The following is a 14,712-nucleotide window of genomic DNA, read 5'->3' on the forward strand; positions in this document are numbered from 1 at the left end:
ATTGCTGAAATCTATGCCATGCAGGAGATTTTGTCACATCCTCATATCTCTGATAAGTCAAAGCAAACTTGTAGTTCACAGCCTGCTTGAGCTTAATTTAAACTTTGCAGATTCCCCAGTCCCCGTGGAATGGAAAGAGCGAATTATGCAGAAGTTGAAAGCTAGGCCAGAAGTTTTTGCGCAACATGATACTGATTTTGGGTGTACTAATAAAGTAAAGCATCAGATTAAACTGAGCGATGAGACCACTTTAAAACACAGGCCTCGTCCAATACGACCACAAGACGTCGACGCTGTACGTCAGCATTTGCAGGAACTGTTAGAGGCAGGGGTAATCCGCGAATCCGAGTCAGACTTTTCCTCACCCATTGTGGTGGTTAGGAAGAAAAATGGAGATGTATGACTTTGCGTCAATTATCGGAAGCTAAACCAGAACACGATCAAAGACGCTTACGCACTTCCTAATCTGGAAGAAACTTTTTCAGCCCTTACTGGGTCGAAATGGTTTTCGGTTCTTGACCTCAAAAGTGGTTATTACCAGGTTGAAGTCGAGGAGGGAGATAAGCACAAGACAGCTTTTGTATGCCCACTGGGATTTTTCGAGTTCAACCGTATGCCGCAGGGTGTAACTAACGCCCCCAGCATGTTTCAACGGCTGATGGAGAGATGTATGGGCGATATAAACCTTAAGGAAGACGACCTTATAGTTTTTTCTGAAACCCTCGAACAACATGAAACACGTCTCCTCCATGTGCTCAGTCGTCTCCAAGAATACGGTCTAAAACTATCACTCAAGAAATGTAAGTTTTTTTCAGACATCTGTGAAGTACTTGGGGCACATAGTTTCTCAGCGTGGCGTCAAAACAGACCCCAAAAAGGTTGCTGCCTTAACAACTTGGCCAAGCCCTAAAAACCTAAAAGAACTCCGTTCCTTCTTAGGTTTTGCGGGGTATTATAGGCGGTTTATTAAAGATTTCTCTAAAATCGTCAAACCCCTTACAAGCTTAACTGCAGGATATCCCCCTCTGCGTAAGAAAAGTAGCTCTAAGCTAAGCAGTGACCAGTATTTTCAGCCAAAAGCTCCTTTTGGGGAGAGATGGACAGAGAGCTGTCAACGAGCATTCGAAACGATAATACACAAACTAACTACTGCCCCAGTGTTGGGCTTTGCCAATTCCAAGTTGCAGTATGTGCTACATACAGATGCTAGTACAACTGGACTAGGGGCAGCTCTGTATCAGGAGCAAGAGGGAGAGATGCAGGTTATTGCATACGCGAGCAGAGGTTTATCGAGAAGTGAAAGCCGGTACCCCGCTCACAAACTTGAGTTCCTTGCCCTCAAGTAGGCGGTTATGGAAAAGTTTTGTGACTACTTGTATGGCAGTCCCTTCACAGTAATAACTGACAGCAATCCTCTAACTTATTTTGACCACTGCTAAGTTAGATGCAACAAGTTACCGCTGGTTGTCTGCTTTGTCGTCATTTGAGTTCCAGCTTTGGTACAGAGCTGGAAAACAGAATACGGATGTAGACAGCTTGTCTCGCCATCCACATCCTGAACCAGTAAACGATCTTGTCTCCCTGAAAGAACAAGAGCGAATCTGCCAATTTGTACAACATCACTTGCCTGGCACAGATCCTTTCACTCATGTTCCTCCTCATGCTGTGAATGCGATCTGTGAAAAACATCTAGTGTTTCAGTTTTTCGATGCAGATCATTATGATCTTACCTGCCCCCTTGTAACATCTCTGTCTATGACTGCTAATGCGGTTCCTGACAGTTTTGATCAGTGCAGCGCTTTTCCTATTATTCCAAGTATGTCAGAAGAAGAATTGAGTCCAAGTCAAATGAGCGATCCTGCTATCAATGAAATTATACAACAGCTGGAAACAGGTGAAACACCTTCTCCTGTGGTGCGAAAAAGAATTTCACAACTTTCCATCTTTCTGCGTGAGCTGAACAAACTGGAGCTGCAGAATGGGATTTTGTACAGAAAAAGGCAAGTAGGTGAAGAAATTCAGTATCAACTTATTCTCCCTGAAAGCCTAAGATCTATGGTGTTGAAAAGCCTCCACGATGACATGGGTCATCTTGGCTTTGACAGAACCCTCGACTTGATCCGAACCAGATTTTTCTGGCCAAAAATGGCTTTAGATATTGAACAAAAAATCAAAACCTGTAGCCGGTGTGTTTGTAGAAAGACCCTGCTAGAGAAGGCAGCGCCTCTAGTAAACATTCAAGTAACCAGACCTCTCGAGTTACTGTGCATTGACTTTTTGACGATCGAACCAGATTGCAGTAATACTAAAGATGTCCTTGTCATCACTGATTTCTTTACAAAGTATGTTGTAGCAATTCCTACACCGAACCAAAAGGCTCGTACTGTAGCCAAGACCCTGTGGGAAAACTTTATCATCCACTATGGCTTCCCAGAAAGGTTGCACAGCGATCAGGGTGCAGACTTTGAATCAAAAACTATCAAGGAGCTGTGTAGCCTAGCTGGGATACAGAAAGTCAGAACATCGCCCTACCACCCCAGGGGAAACCCAGTAGAGAGGTTTAATAGAACCTTATTAAATATGCTGGGTACACTCACTGACGAGAACAAAAAAACATTGGCGTGACTTTGTGAAGCCCCTCGTACACGCATACAACTGTACCAAACATGAAAGTACTGGGTTTACACCATACGAGTTAATGTTTGGTAAGCAGCCTAGACTACCTATAGATCTTGCTTTTAATGTTACCTTGAGCCATCGCCAGCAACAGTCCCACTCGCAGTATGTCCAAGCTCTCAAATTTCACCTTCGAGAGAGTTACCGACTGACTAGTAAAAATGCTGCTAAAGTGGCTGAACGGAATAAAATCAGATATGACCGACGTGTAACTGAATCTGTCTTGGATGTTGGTGATCGTGTGTTGGTAAGGAATGTTAGGATTAGGGGTAAACACAAGTTATCAGACAGGTGGGAATCCGTTGTTCATGTGGTTGTAAGTCAAAAGGACTACTTACCTGTATATACAGTTAAACCTGAGAACGAGGATGGTCCAACCAGAACTCTTCACAGAGACCTTTTGTTACCTTGTGGGTTCTTGCCCGTTGTCCCTGAAAACCCTGCTGTAGTTCGGAAAATACCCAGCCGGCCAAACACACGCCAATATCACAGTACCGATCATGATGAACCTGAACTTGAGTACAACTCAGAGGAGGAAGACAATTATCCTTTGTATAACACCCCAGGCCCTCTGCAAGAGATTTCTAGAGTAGTCGAGGAATACAAGGTAGTTTTCCCTTCCAAAACCTTTCCGAAAACTGTTGTTGAGCAGCCCAAATCAGACCATACTGATGTCACAGAACATAACACAGTGCCTGATAATGTTCCTGTGTACAACAATCTGAAGACAATGGGCAACTTACCTGAAAAGGGCAACTCATTGGGAACACAGAGCGTATCTGAACCTAAAATGGTCAGACATCCAGAAACTCACCTTGATGAGATGGACAATGCCTCAGATCTTAGCCAAGCCAATGCTGTGGAAATGACTCGTACTGATGTGAATGAGACCCAACCTATGACCAATGATGACAAAGAATGTGACCTTGGGGCAGAACAAGCTGCCAAAAGACCTTCTCGACAGAAAACCAAGCCAAAAATCTTAACCTATCCTAGATTAGGGAACCCTCTTGTCAGTGTAGTGCAATCTCTGTTCCAGAGTTTAAGTGAAGCTGTCACAGGTTCTATTAAAATCCCTGAGATCCAGTTAGTCTAACTTGGGTATTATGCAAAGGGACTTGCATAGATTTAGGTGGGGAGGGTGTAACCCAGGTTTAAATAGCCTTCACTAAATATAAGCCTTTTCATAAAAATAGCTATAAAATAAATAAATAGAGAATAAATAAGTCTTAAAATAGTTCTGCTGGAAATTGGACAGAGAAATTCCGAGTGGATTGCGGAGTTGGATTCCGCTGGTGAGAAACAAGATGGTGAGCCTGTAACCGCCGTCTAGCAGGAGCTACACATCTGCTGGACATTGTGAATGCTGGACAGTTTTTTGTAGTGGAGGATGACATCCGTGTATTCACCCAGATGAAGGCGGACAAACGCTTCATCTCAACTACAAAATTCAAGGGTGGCTGCATCTTGTTATTTGGTTGCTTTACTGCAAGAGGGACTGGTGCACTTCACTAAGTAGTTCAAGCTTGGACACAGATGGGTCGTCCTAATGGACAAGGTCCCTCAGCATAGCACCAGATGAAGGGGCTGAAAGAACTAGTCAATGAGTTGAAGCGACCATCAAGTCCTGATCCAAGTTCCACAGATAATTCGTGGGCAGAGCTGAAATTTCCAAAACTGGTATGACCTGCCCATGCTTTCCTAAAGAAAGAGCAGTGGATTCAGAGAAATGGGATTAACCCCTCAGGAGCATCAGAGAGGAAAGACATTGATTTGAAGCACAAGTTATTCGGGTTTTTTTCTGCTGGATTGTTTCTGTTGTGTTGTATTGTTTTTTTCCTTTTTTTTGAACCACATCCAATATCTATTGTTAGTGTGTGGAATGTAAAATTGTCTATTTGGGGTATAATAGAGACAAGAAATGGTTAAAACAAGAAATTAAAAAACCTTAACTTCTTAAAAGGACACTAAACTAAAATAGATTTGAACAGATTAAAAACACACAAACTGTAAATTAAATAGATTAACTGTATCAACTTGAACTTAAATAGAGCTATAACCTAGGTTTAAATAAATAGTATCCTTTTAATACCTGACATTAGGTTTAAATTTTGACAGGGATTAAATAAAATATTCCAAAAGAAATAGGGAAACTATTTTGGATTGAATTTTGTGTCATTGTACGTCCACTGTTGTAATATTGTTTTTTTTTTTTCCTCAACAAATAAGAAGCTGGCAGTTTAAACTTATTTTTTGGGTCTGTGGTCATTAATACACTTACGCATTTCTCTACTCCCGTAGCCGAACCTAGCACTGGTCCTATTGTCTGTTCTATTAACTGTAAACACATCGTGAGTGTTACAATGGCACCAGTGTTTGTGGCTTGCTCTCTGTCTCTGTCAACTTTGTGTGTAATTGTGCTACTTATTTTGATTGTCACAGCAAATGTCACGTCTCTACTGGTGTACGGTGTCCAAACATTGCTAGATCTTCAACTTTCAGCCAACTCTATTCTGAAAACAGACAATGCCAGACTTAAAACCTTTCCCGCCCTTCTTTTGGGGATTCTAACTCAACTGATTCACACCCCTAGTACACCTCGGCAGCAAAGAGGTGGGCATCACCAGGGCAGACACGTCGGGCGGCTGGTGATAGCTGAAGGCTTTTTTGTGGCATTCTGGACTCATTGTCAGCATTTATTGGACACTGTCGACACCTGGCAGGTGCCTACTCGGTGCCTTGGATGAAATCTTTCAGGTTTAAAGCTCTTGGTAAATGCTAGATCTCTAACTGACAAAACTGTCACGGTGGCTGATCGGAGTGGACCCAGAATGCAGATGGACATGCAGTGTAACGGTAAGTAAATGGCTTTATTTTAAGCCAAAAAAAACAAAACTCACTCTCAGGAGGAGGCAGGAACAAACAAATAAGGCAAAACAGGAGCAGATGACAGGAGAGAAGTGGTAATGTTTCTGCAATGAGTAAACGGAATGATGAAGTATATATGGAGCATTGTGCTGAGAAAACTGATGGCATGATGCAGGTGGGCTGAATGAAGCTGAATGAAGCTGATTGCAGGTTGACAGATGCAGGGAGAACAAAACGTGACTAGGCAAAACAGAAATCCAAAAAATACAAACGAATCGGGAAAACATAATGTACAGAACATGAACTAAAAAACAATAATAAGAAACTAAAGCACAGCCAGGAAAATAATAAACAGAAACAAGATCCAAAACGTAAACTGGAAATAAGATTAACAAAAACCCAAACAAAAACCCCAAAACCCCCTCAAATCATGACAAAAACGTATATTCTGAAGGATTTATTCACTTCACAGCGCTTGGATTTCCAGTTTGTGACTGAAACTTGGCTGAGTGTTGGTGACTCCAGCATATTTACTGAACTTCTACCAAATGATTTTTATGTTAACTCCCCATGGGTGTCTGGCTGAGGAGTAAACTAAAACCACCGAACTCCACTAAGAAAAGCGCTAGTGCACCTAAGGCTAGGGCACAAATTAAGCTTAAGGCACCTGAACAAACCGCGACAGTCCAAACTGTAAAGAGTAGGCCGAAGCCTTGGTATTGCTTTCGATGCAGCGAGGATGGCCATATCGTTTCAGCTTGCTCCAATGAATCAAATTCATCCCTTGTTGCTGAGAAGAGAAAACAGTTAAAAGCAAGCAGTTACTTTGGGACAAACAGAGCAATCAAACACAGTCTTTAAACTAGAGGAAGCCCTCATTGCGGGACAAATGGGTGCTGTTAATGAAACCAGTCCCACTAAACATTTAAGAAAGAACAGAAAATGGTTCCTTCATAACAAATCAGCCAGGGTAAAGTTACCCAAAGGCCTAGTTGGAGCCAAGTACACTGCTGAAGTGCTAATTAATGGACAGGCTTGTAATTGCCTTCTCGATACCGGGCCACAAGTGACAACCGTATCACAGTCGTTTTATGACAGTTATCGCTCACATTTGGAGATCCATGCTATACATGACCTTCTTGAAGTTGAAGCCGCTTGGTCAAAATATTCCATATTCAGGCTATATATGTGTTGATATCACCTTCCCAAAGAACGGGTTTGGACATGAACTTACTGTGTCTTCACTTGCGTTGGTTGTTCCAAACACACGCTCCATTGTCCAGTCTTCTCTATTAATTGGTACTAATACCCTTGATCTTCTATTTGAAAGTTTTTCCCTCATTAACACAGATTCCAGTGCCCTTCCTTATAGTTACAGAGTGGTGCTGGGCGTGTTACAAAAGAGACACAGGCAGAAAGAGACCAGCAGTCTTGGTCTTGTCAGACTGTCAGGAAATGAGCCTGAAATCATTCCTGTGGGCCAGAGTAAAATCTTGGAGGGCTCAGTTCATGGAAACGTTGACACTCCAGATAAGTGGGCTGTAGTCGAGTCCCCCAATACATCTTCCTTACCAGGTGGTGTTTTGGTCACTAACTGTTTACTCACCCTTCCTGAGAAACGGTCGCAAAAGTTTCCAGTTGTCCTGCGAAACGAAAGTAAACATGACATAGTTATTCCTGGAAACAGTGTCATTGCTGAAATCTATGCCATGCAGGAGATTTTGTCACATCCTCATATCTCTGATAAGTCAAAGCAAACTTGTAGTTCACAGCCTGCTTGAGCTTAATTTAAACTTTGCAGATTCCCCAGTCCCCGTGGAATGGAAAGAGCGAATTATGCAGAAGTTGAAAGCTAGGCCAGAAGTTTTTGCGCAACATGATACTGATTTTGGGTGTACTAATAAAGTAAAGCATCAGATTAAACTGAGCGATGAGACCACTTTAAAACACAGGCCTCGTCCAATACGACCACAAGACGTCGACGCTGTACGTCAGCATTTGCAGGAACTGTTAGAGGCAGGGGTAATCCGCGAATCCGAGTCAGACTTTTCCTCACCCATTGTGGTGGTTAGGAAGAAAAATGGAGATGTATGACTTTGCGTCAATTATCGGAAGCTAAACCAGAACACGATCAAAGACGCTTACGCACTTCCTAATCTGGAAGAAACTTTTTCAGCCCTTACTGGGTCGAAATGGTTTTCGGTTCTTGACCTCAAAAGTGGTTATTACCAGGTTGAAGTCGAGGAGGGAGATAAGCACAAGACAGCTTTTGTATGCCCACTGGGATTTTTCGAGTTCAACCGTATGCCGCAGGGTGTAACTAACGCCCCCAGCATGTTTCAACGGCTGATGGAGAGATGTATGGGCGATATAAACCTTAAGGAAGACGACCTTATAGTTTTTTCTGAAACCCTCGAACAACATGAAACACGTCTCCTCCATGTGCTCAGTCGTCTCCAAGAATACGGTCTAAAACTATCACTCAAGAAATGTAAGTTTTTTTCAGACATCTGTGAAGTACTTGGGGCACATAGTTTCTCAGCGTGGCGTCAAAACAGACCCCAAAAAGGTTGCTGCCTTAACAACTTGGCCAAGCCCTAAAAACCTAAAAGAACTCCGTTCCTTCTTAGGTTTTGCGGGGTATTATAGGCGGTTTATTAAAGATTTCTCTAAAATCGTCAAACCCCTTACAAGCTTAACTGCAGGATATCCCCCTCTGCGTAAGAAAAGTAGCTCTAAGCTAAGCAGTGACCAGTATTTTCAGCCAAAAGCTCCTTTTGGGGAGAGATGGACAGAGAGCTGTCAACGAGCATTCGAAACGATAATACACAAACTAACTACTGCCCCAGTGTTGGGCTTTGCCAATTCCAAGTTGCAGTATGTGCTACATACAGATGCTAGTACAACTGGACTAGGGGCAGCTCTGTATCAGGAGCAAGAGGGAGAGATGCAGGTTATTGCATACGCGAGCAGAGGTTTATCGAGAAGTGAAAGCCGGTACCCCGCTCACAAACTTGAGTTCCTTGCCCTCAAGTAGGCGGTTATGGAAAAGTTTTGTGACTACTTGTATGGCAGTCCCTTCACAGTAATAACTGACAGCAATCCTCTAACTTATTTTGACCACTGCTAAGTTAGATGCAACAAGTTACCGCTGGTTGTCTGCTTTGTCGTCATTTGAGTTCCAGCTTTGGTACAGAGCTGGAAAACAGAATACGGATGTAGACAGCTTGTCTCGCCATCCACATCCTGAACCAGTAAACGATCTTGTCTCCCTGAAAGAACAAGAGCGAATCTGCCAATTTGTACAACATCACTTGCCTGGCACAGATCCTTTCACTCATGTTCCTCCTCATGCTGTGAATGCGATCTGTGAAAAACATCTAGTGTTTCAGTTTTTCGATGCAGATCATTATGATCTTACCTGCCCCCTTGTAACATCTCTGTCTATGACTGCTAATGCGGTTCCTGACAGTTTTGATCAGTGCAGCGCTTTTCCTATTATTCCAAGTATGTCAGAAGAAGAATTGAGTCCAAGTCAAATGAGCGATCCTGCTATCAATGAAATTATACAACAGCTGGAAACAGGTGAAACACCTTCTCCTGTGGTGCGAAAAAGAATTTCACAACTTTCCATCTTTCTGCGTGAGCTGAACAAACTGGAGCTGCAGAATGGGATTTTGTACAGAAAAAGGCAAGTAGGTGAAGAAATTCAGTATCAACTTATTCTCCCTGAAAGCCTAAGATCTATGGTGTTGAAAAGCCTCCACGATGACATGGGTCATCTTGGCTTTGACAGAACCCTCGACTTGATCCGAACCAGATTTTTCTGGCCAAAAATGGCTTTAGATATTGAACAAAAAATCAAAACCTGTAGCCGGTGTGTTTGTAGAAAGACCCTGCTAGAGAAGGCAGCGCCTCTAGTAAACATTCAAGTAACCAGACCTCTCGAGTTACTGTGCATTGACTTTTTGACGATCGAACCAGATTGCAGTAATACTAAAGATGTCCTTGTCATCACTGATTTCTTTACAAAGTATGTTGTAGCAATTCCTACACCGAACCAAAAGGCTCGTACTGTAGCCAAGACCCTGTGGGAAAACTTTATCATCCACTATGGCTTCCCAGAAAGGTTGCACAGCGATCAGGGTGCAGACTTTGAATCAAAAACTATCAAGGAGCTGTGTAGCCTAGCTGGGATACAGAAAGTCAGAACATCGCCCTACCACCCCAGGGGAAACCCAGTAGAGAGGTTTAATAGAACCTTATTAAATATGCTGGGTACACTCACTGACGAGAACAAAAAAACATTGGCGTGACTTTGTGAAGCCCCTCGTACACGCATACAACTGTACCAAACATGAAAGTACTGGGTTTACACCATACGAGTTAATGTTTGGTAAGCAGCCTAGACTACCTATAGATCTTGCTTTTAATGTTACCTTGAGCCATCGCCAGCAACAGTCCCACTCGCAGTATGTCCAAGCTCTCAAATTTCACCTTCGAGAGAGTTACCGACTGACTAGTAAAAATGCTGCTAAAGTGGCTGAACGGAATAAAATCAGATATGACCGACGTGTAACTGAATCTGTCTTGGATGTTGGTGATCGTGTGTTGGTAAGGAATGTTAGGATTAGGGGTAAACACAAGTTATCAGACAGGTGGGAATCCGTTGTTCATGTGGTTGTAAGTCAAAAGGACTACTTACCTGTATATACAGTTAAACCTGAGAACGAGGATGGTCCAACCAGAACTCTTCACAGAGACCTTTTGTTACCTTGTGGGTTCTTGCCCGTTGTCCCTGAAAACCCTGCTGTAGTTCGGAAAATACCCAGCCGGCCAAACACACGCCAATATCACAGTACCGATCATGATGAACCTGAACTTGAGTACAACTCAGAGGAGGAAGACAATTATCCTTTGTATAACACCCCAGGCCCTCTGCAAGAGATTTCTAGAGTAGTCGAGGAATACAAGGTAGTTTTCCCTTCCAAAACCTTTCCGAAAACTGTTGTTGAGCAGCCCAAATCAGACCATACTGATGTCACAGAACATAACACAGTGCCTGATAATGTTCCTGTGTACAACAATCTGAAGACAATGGGCAACTTACCTGAAAAGGGCAACTCATTGGGAACACAGAGCGTATCTGAACCTAAAATGGTCAGACATCCAGAAACTCACCTTGATGAGATGGACAATGCCTCAGATCTTAGCCAAGCCAATGCTGTGGAAATGACTCGTACTGATGTGAATGAGACCCAACCTATGACCAATGATGACAAAGAATGTGACCTTGGGGCAGAACAAGCTGCCAAAAGACCTTCTCGACAGAAAACCAAGCCAAAAATCTTAACCTATCCTAGATTAGGGAACCCTCTTGTCAGTGTAGTGCAATCTCTGTTCCAGAGTTTAAGTGAAGCTGTCACAGGTTCTATTAAAATCCCTGAGATCCAGTTAGTCTAACTTGGGTATTATGCAAAGGGACTTGCATAGATTTAGGTGGGGAGGGTGTAACCCAGGTTTAAATAGCCTTCACTAAATATAAGCCTTTTCATAAAAATAGCTATAAAATAAATAAATAGAGAATAAATAAGTCTTAAAATAGTTCTGCTGGAAATTGGACAGAGAAATTCCGAGTGGATTGCGGAGTTGGATTCCGCTGGTGAGAAACAAGATGGTGAGCCTGTAACCGCCGTCTAGCAGGAGCTACACATCTGCTGGACATTGTGAATGCTGGACAGTTTTTTGTAGTGGAGGATGACATCCGTGTATTCACCCAGATGAAGGCGGACAAACGCTTCATCTCAACTACAAAATTCAAGGGTGGCTGCATCTTGTTATTTGGTTGCTTTACTGCAAGAGGGACTGGTGCACTTCACTAAGTAGTTCAAGCTTGGACACAGATGGGTCGTCCTAATGGACAAGGTCCCTCAGCATAGCACCAGATGAAGGGGCTGAAAGAACTAGTCAATGAGTTGAAGCGACCATCAAGTCCTGATCCAAGTTCCACAGATAATTCGTGGGCAGAGCTGAAATTTCCAAAACTGGTATGACCTGCCCATGCTTTCCTAAAGAAAGAGCAGTGGATTCAGAGAAATGGGATTAACCCCTCAGGAGCATCAGAGAGGAAAGACATTGATTTGAAGCACAAGTTATTCGGGTTTTTTTCTGCTGGATTGTTTCTGTTGTGTTGTATTGTTTTTTTCCTTTTTTTTGAACCACATCCAATATCTATTGTTAGTGTGTGGAATGTAAAATTGTCTATTTGGGGTATAATAGAGACAAGAAATGGTTAAAACAAGAAATTAAAAAACCTTAACTTCTTAAAAGGACACTAAACTAAAATAGATTTGAACAGATTAAAAACACACAAACTGTAAATTAAATAGATTAACTGTATCAACTTGAACTTAAATAGAGCTATAACCTAGGTTTAAATAAATAGTATCCTTTTAATACCTGACATTAGGTTTAAATTTTGACAGGGATTAAATAAAATATTCCAAAAGAAATAGGGAAACTATTTTGGATTGAATTTTGTGTCATTGTACGTCCACTGTTGTAATATTGTTTTTTTTTTTTCCTCAACAAATAAGAAGCTGGCAGTTTAAACTTATTTTTTGGGTCTGTGGTCATTAATACACTTACGCATTTCTCTACTCCCGTAGCCGAACCTAGCACTGGTCCTATTGTCTGTTCTATTAACTGTAAACACATCGTGAGTGTTACAATGGCACCAGTGTTTGTGGCTTGCTCTCTGTCTCTGTCAACTTTGTGTGTAATTGTGCTACTTATTTTGATTGTCACAGCAAATGTCACGTCTCTACTGGTGTACGGTGTCCAAACATTGCTAGATCTTCAACTTTCAGCCAACTCTATTCTGAAAACAGACAATGCCAGACTTAAAACCTTTCCCGCCCTTCTTTTGGGGATTCTAACTCAACTGATTCACACCCCTAGTACACCTCGGCAGCAAAGAGGTGGGCATCACCAGGGCAGACACGTCGGGCGGCTGGTGATAGCTGAAGGCTTTTTTGTGGCATTCTGGACTCATTGTCAGCATTTATTGGACACTGTCGACACCTGGCAGGTGCCTACTCGGTGCCTTGGATGAAATCTTTCAGGTTTAAAGCTCTTGGTAAATGCTAGATCTCTAACTGACAAAACTGTCACGGTGGCTGATCGGAGTGGACCCAGAATGCAGATGGACATGCAGTGTAACGGTAAGTAAATGGCTTTATTTTAAGCCAAAAAAAACAAAACTCACTCTCAGGAGGAGGCAGGAACAAACAAATAAGGCAAAACAGGAGCAGATGACAGGAGAGAAGTGGTAATGTTTCTGCAATGAGTAAACGGAATGATGAAGTATATATGGAGCATTGTGCTGAGAAAACTGATGGCATGATGCAGGTGGGCTGAATGAAGCTGAATGAAGCTGATTGCAGGTTGACAGATGCAGGGAGAACAAAACGTGACTAGGCAAAACAGAAATCCAAAAAATACAAACGAATCGGGAAAACATAATGTACAGAACATGAACTAAAAAACAATAATAAGAAACTAAAGCACAGCCAGGAAAATAATAAACAGAAACAAGATCCAAAACGTAAACTGGAAATAAGATTAACAAAAACCCAAACAAAAACCCCAAAACCCCCTCAAATCATGACAAAAACGTATATTCTGAAGGATTTATTCACTTCACAGCGCTTGGATTTCCAGTTTGTGACTGAAACTTGGCTGAGTGTTGGTGACTCCAGCATATTTACTGAACTTCTACCAAATGATTTTTATGTTAACTCCCCATGGGTGTCTGGCTGAGGAGTAGCTATAGTTTCAGTCTTCAAGAGCTGTTTTAAATGTAAGCAGCTCTTTTTATTCTCCTCTTTTGCCAGCTTTGAACTGAGTGCATTTGAACTGGGTATCTTGCCATCAGTGTTGTGTCCTGTGGTCTATTGCCCTCCCAATAAAGATGTATTATTCTGCCTAAATATGATTGAGTCCTTATTATGGTTGATTTTAATTTACATGTGTGTTGCCCAGATAAGCCAATAGTGAAGGCATTTTTACATTTTATTGATTCTTATTGACCTTGTACAGTCTGTGTCTGGCCCAATACACACATGGACAAACCCTTGAGTTGATTTTATCATATGGTCTGCTCGTCCTTAACTTGGAGACTTGTGATGTTGTGTTCTCAGATCATGTGGCCATTTCATTTGAATTTGCTCTAATCTGGGCCACCATAAAATCATAAAATTGTCGTGTTTTTTAATTCCTCCACTGCCGCTTGGTTTTCTGCTATTTTTAAGATTGGGATTGATAAGCCAGCATGCACAGTCTGGGGAGCTTAGTTTCTGGTTTCATTCTACTTCTCAGAATGTTTTGGACTCTGTTGCACCAATGAAAATTAGGCAATTTAAAGCTAAATCTGAGCCTTGGCCGAATCACCAGACACAAACACTCAGAAGTGAGTGAACTGAAGCTGAGCATAGGTGACAAAAGGACAAATGGCAGGTGTCATTTCAAGTATTAAAAGATTGCTGGAATCAATATCAATTAGGGCCTCAATTTCACATGCTGGTTCTGACCCATCAATTTGTATTACCTGCTCAGCTGTTTTCAACCAGTTTGAGCCTGTGATGCTGTCATCTTTACAGAAGATTGTTGATCGCTTTAAGCCTGCAGGCTCCCTATATGATGTTATTCCTCCTTGACTTTTTAAGGAGGTCTTTACCATCGCGGGCCACTCTGTCCGTGCTATTGTTAACAGCAGTTTGTCTGAAGTGTAGTTCCTGCAAATTTAAAACATGCTGTTGTTAAAGCTCTGCTTCAAAAACTACTCCAGACCCCACAGTACTTGTCAATTATAGGCCAATTTCTAAGCTACCTTTCATTTCAAAAATCATTCAGAAGGTAGTTTACTATCAGTTGATGGCCTTTTTAGAAGAGCAGCATGTTTTAGAGGTTTTCCAATCTGGTTTTAATGACATCTTTTTAGCTATAGATTCTGGTGACTTTATGGCTGTTGTCCTTTTGGATTTAACTGCTGCTTTTGATATGGTAGACTACATAATTTTACTCTCACGTCTGGTGCAGTGAGTAGGCATCAGGGACACACCAATGGATTGGTCCGATCATACCTGGAAAACCGAACCTTCTGTGTTA

This window comes from Girardinichthys multiradiatus, chromosome 12 (assembly GCF_021462225.1).
Source record: "Girardinichthys multiradiatus isolate DD_20200921_A chromosome 12, DD_fGirMul_XY1, whole genome shotgun sequence".
In the NCBI taxonomy this organism is placed as follows: Eukaryota; Metazoa; Chordata; class Actinopteri; order Cyprinodontiformes; family Goodeidae; genus Girardinichthys; species Girardinichthys multiradiatus.